The sequence below is a fragment of the Fukomys damarensis genome, unplaced genomic scaffold, assembly GCF_012274545.1.
Source record: "Fukomys damarensis isolate Sample0158 unplaced genomic scaffold, DMR_v1.0_HiC HiC_scaffold_15, whole genome shotgun sequence".
Taxonomy (NCBI): domain Eukaryota; kingdom Metazoa; phylum Chordata; class Mammalia; order Rodentia; family Bathyergidae; genus Fukomys; species Fukomys damarensis.
The window spans coordinates 61,456,086-61,461,297 of record NW_022900927.1 but is presented as its reverse complement, the minus strand read 5'-3'; positions in this window follow the sequence as shown (position 1 = coordinate 61,461,297).

Sequence of the window (5,212 nt, the reverse complement as noted above, 5' to 3'; positions counted from 1 at the left end):
CCCTGCAGCCTGGCAAAGTCCGCCTGTAGCTTGCGGGGAAACGGAACTGGCTCCGGCTGGAGGGGGCTGGCAGGCCCGGCGGCTCCCGGCACCCACGTCAGGAGCCCAGTTCGGCAGCGCTCAGATCCCGTCCGCACAGCAGCGCAGCGTTTCCTAAGGAGAACTGGAAGTGTAGGTGCCCTGGGTGCTGCTGTCCAAAACTGACGTCGCATAGGTGGAGTCGTCGGACGCTTTGAGCGCGCAGTCTTGGGGGACTCACTGTTCCCGGGCCCGGGGAGGGTGGGCTCTGGCTGGAGGCGCCTCCAAGGATCCCTGTGAAAGCCAAGAACTCATCCCGGAAGCTGTACGGAAATAAAGATGTGGGTGTCAGGTCCCCAGCGACGTGAAGATGGCCCACAGCACAGGAGTGGGGCAGACGGGGCGAGGGGTGGAACCGCAGGGTGCCCGGGGGCCGTTCCTCGTGTGACTCCGTGGGTCCTCGGGAGGGGACCCTGGCAGTGGGTCTTCAGAGTCCCGCGGGACTCCCTGTGCGCCTCTGTCCGCCCGGCTCCCGGAAGGAGGCGCGCACCGGTGGTTGATGCACAACACAGACGAGTCCCTGCGCAGGCCGGGGGGTTGAGGATATATATTGGGAGAAGTAGGATCAGAGTCAGTGAGGCCAAGTTGGAAGGCCCAGATATCAATTCAGTGTCCACAGAGGCTGGCAGAGTGTCAAGTCCCGGAGGGAGAGTTGACACCACCGCGGTCCCGCGGCTCTGTACCTTGACGGTACCTCTACGTCGTGCTGAAGTCTGGGCGGGAATTCTGGAGAGCACAAAACAGGTCACCCAGCATGGAGCCCCCACCCCAGCCCTGTATGTAGTTTCCAGACCAAACTGCGCTTTGGTTGTTTCTTCTGGGTTTTTTGGTTGTCGTTACTTTTGTTTTTGATACCCAGAATTGAACTCGGAACCCTGTGCTTGCAAAACGGTTGCCAGAACGACTGAGCTAAATCCCTGGCGCCCTGTTTTATTTTTCTGAGACAGGATTTCTATGTATTCCAGGCTGACCGTGAACTCATGGGGGTCCTTCTGCCTCAGCCTCCCAAGTGCTGGGATCACGCCCTACTCGAAGCCTTGTTTTTATAAAAGGGACACCAGGCCAGAGGGGACCAGACTTGCTCCAGGTCTTAATGCCGTAAGAGGCAGAGGGGACTTAGAACCCAGATCCGCCCTCCTGTCCCCTCCGGCCTGTGTGGCAGTGACACCCTGCCTGTCACGCCCCCTGCTCTTGGTGGCTGTACATGGCCCGGGGCTTGGCTTCTTCTCAAGTGTGGGATGCCGCACTCCGACGCTCTGACGCCAGTCTGCATTTCCGTTTAGGCTGTGTGCGTGCGTGAGAAGGGTTAGAGACAGCAACAAAACGAGGAAGGAGGAAAGCCAAGTCCTGGAGAGCGCTAAGGCAGAAGCAGCCTTTTTGTTGTTCGTTTGTTTTTGAGCCAGGGTCTCACCATGTATCCCAGGCTGGTGCTGAACTTGTGGCAATCATCCTGCCTCAGCCTCCTGAGTGCTGGGAACACAGGTGAGCGCCTAGCTCTAAGGGTCCTTTGAAAGAGGAGGAGCTGGCAGTGCTAACGCGAAGTTGCCAGAAGGATCAGAGAGGAGAACTGGCGCCACTGCAGCCCAGACAGCATGGGGATGAGCGAAACAAAAACCAGACCACACCGGAGTGGTGTGCGCCGACCGCGGCTGCGTCAGTCAAGGGCTGGAGGACGCCACGGGTCCATCGGTCTGGGGTCACCGGGGGCTTCAGGGCAAGAGCTGTTTTAGACATGGAGCCTGATGGCGCGAATCCTAATCCCAGCACTCGAGAGGCCGAGGCAGGAGGGTCACCGCCAGTTCAAGGCCAGCCTGGGCTCCGCAGCAAAACTCTGTCTCAAAACAAAAACATAAAGTATTTGAAAGGATATAAAAAGTTTGAAAGTAAGTGGACTAGAGAAAATGCCAAGGATGAATTTTGTGTCAAACATGGGAGATTAAAATACGAAACAATAGGATTCCAAGACAAAATCCATTACTAGGGTCACCGCACGATGACGGAACCCTTCACTGACCGGGTGACAAATAAAGGATAAACTTCCAGCTAAGCATGAAATGCAAGGGGCACTTTAATGCATAGCATAGCCAAGCACTTAGTACTGTGAGGCTGAGCAGGTAGAAGTGTTAGCAGGGGAAATAAAAGATTGACAGTAACCCCGGTTTCGTAGAAACATCTGGAATTCTGTGCCAAGTGGGTATGTTCACTCGTCACCAGCGTGCGTGGGGTGGTTAAGATGTGCTGTGGTGAGCGCGTAAAGCAAGTGGCAAATAAATCATCCATGTGACAGGACTGGTGTGTTAGAATATTCCAATAAAAAGGACACCTTTCAGTCCTCTTTTGCGTGAAAGTCTAAAAACACTTAACTGAGAAATCAAAGTAATAATGGAAGCTTGAAAATACTTAGATCTGGATTACTGAAAATATTATATATTGTAACATTCAGTTGAGCGGCACACAGAGGGAAATTGATCATGTTAAATGAGCGCCTCACTGGGCATGGTGGTGCACATCTATAGCTCAGGAGGCTGAGACAGGAGGATTGCTGAGTGCGAGGCTAGCTTGAACTGCAAAGTGAGACCCTGTCTCAAAAATAAGCACCTCAGGAGAGGAGAAAGGCAAAAAAGAAGAAGTTAGTGGTCTAAAATAAAAATACAACAGTAAGCCGGGCATGGTGGTGCACGCCTGTAATCCCAGCACTCGGGAGGTTGAGTCAGGAGGATCGCTGTGAGTTTGAGACCAGCCTGGACTACACAGTGAGTTCCAGAGCAGTCTGAACTACATAGTGAGGCCCTGTCTCAAAAAAACCCCAAAATTAAAAACTTTAAAAAAATAAAAATACAACAGTAAGCTGGGCATGGTGGAATGCACCTGTAATCTCAGAACTTGGGAGGCTGAGGCAGGAGGATGGCTGTGTTTGAGACCAGCCTGGGCTACATAGTGAGTTCCAGGTTAGACTCAACTACATAGTGAGATCCTGTGTCAAAGACGACAACAACAACAAAAACAGTAGTAAGGATTAAATAGAACAGGGCAAAAATATATGAAATAAAAATCAAAAGGCTTACTAGCTAATGTAAGGAAAGTGGTAAGGGACACTCCCAATATCACTGCACACGGTCATAAAAGTCAATCAGAAACTTGGCTATTTTTAATACTCCATTTGAATCCGTTGCTGTTTGCAGGACCAATCAAAAGATGCTCTTTTCGACCCTTCATTTGCATATGGGCACAACCAATCAAAAGGGCCTGTTCCTGATCATTTACATGAAACACAAGCCAAAGAGGTGTCTTGATTGGACAGTTGTAGCTGGCCTGACACCAAGTAAGCACTTGCTAGGGTACTGTGCCATTGCCTTATTTGCATGAGAGGGAGATAATTCCGAAATTGCATCTACTACAGAAGACCCAGTTTCCTGTATCCTCTGGCCTCTATGAGCTGCTCACTGGCAACTTTACTCCAGACTCTTGTTCTTTTATTCATTTTTTTATTTTTTGGTACCGGGGATCGAATATTGTTCTTTTCTATCTTTGGTAAATGTACACCATCCAGGCCAGGTGGCACACATCCCTAGAGCACTTGGAAGGCTGAGGCAGGAGGGGGTCACCGTGAGTTCAAGAGCAGCCTTCACCACGGTGAGAGCGGCTCCCTAAGGAAAGTGAAACAAGACACACCTCTCTTCCTGTCCATCCATTAGCACATGTGGGTGTGCGCACACAGACATGGGTAAAACACTAATACTAGGCTGGGGATTTAGCTCAGTGGTTCCACCACCTGCCTTGCATGCGCAAGGGCCCAAGTTCCAATCCCCAGTACCAAAAAAAAAAAAAAAAAAAAAAAAAAAAAACCAAAAAAAAAAAAAAAAAAAAAAAAAAAAAAAAAAATCCCAAAAAACAAAAACCACTAATACTGAAGGAATTTTAATAAAGGAGAGTACTGTGTTATTTATTGTGTATTAGTTTTTTTATCATGCTTCTACAGAAACTTCCAGAACTAAAAGAAATGGAACATTCCTTAGAAAAGGACAGTTCCCTGGCACGTAACTGACCCCATAGAGACAGAAGTCTAAAATGACCAGTTTTTATAGAGGGAACCAAGTGAACCCTCCAGCGGCTGCTCACACGAAGTCCCGGGCTCTGCTGGTGCAGGTGCAGGGCGTCCCGCCGGCACAGAGGACAAAGGGAAACAGAGGTGCTCTTAGGAAGCAGGTGACCTCTCCGCCCAGTCCTGGCCCAAGACACAGGGGACACCGCCTGGAGGCATGTCGGTGTGCAATCCCCAACCGGCTCCAGCGCCACGCTAGAGTTACGCATCATGGCTCAGTAGGGTTAACCCAGGAAGGCAAAGATGGACCAATGGCAGGAAACCGGTTAAAATAATCGACCACAGGGTGTGTCGGCAGTGCACGCCTGTTATCTCAGCAGGAGGATCGCCGTGAGTTCAAGGCCAGTCTGGCCTTCATAGTGACTTCAGAGCCAGCCTGAAATATTAAGCGACTATTTTGTCTCAAAAAAACCAAAAAAAAAAAAAACCACACACACACCAAAAATAAAGTCTACCATATTAATAGGCCTAAGGAAAAACTGCACTAGTATCCCCCAAGATGCTGAAGCTGAAAAAACTGTTAACGGAATCCAACATTTATTCCCAAAATTCATCACAATGGATGTAATCATTGTGTACTGCGAAAGTGTACTAATAGAATTTTAAAAAAGTTAATCCTGCACACATCTGTATTCCCAGCACACTGCGAGGCTGAGGCAGGAGGATCCCAAGTCGAAGCCCAGCCTGGACAGTTTAGGGAGATCCTGTCTAAAAACAAAAATTCAGAAAGGGCCGGGGATCTAGTGAGGCCCTGTTTCAAAACAAAAGAGGAGGCTGGGGTGCAGCTCAGACAGCCCTGGGTCCAACCCCCAGTACTGCAAAAAATAATAATCTGTGGAACATGGTACAATATTCCTCGCAAAGCCCAAACCCTCCCTTTCCGCATGTCAATGTCTGTCAGTTTCTCGTTTTCTGTCAGTGGCTCTAGTCAGGAATGCTGCGCTCTCCCTCCCGGCGGCTGTGTTCACGCCTGGGCGGGTGACACAGCCCAGTCCCTGTCACTGGGGAAGTCGTGCGCCCCGCCCCGCCCCC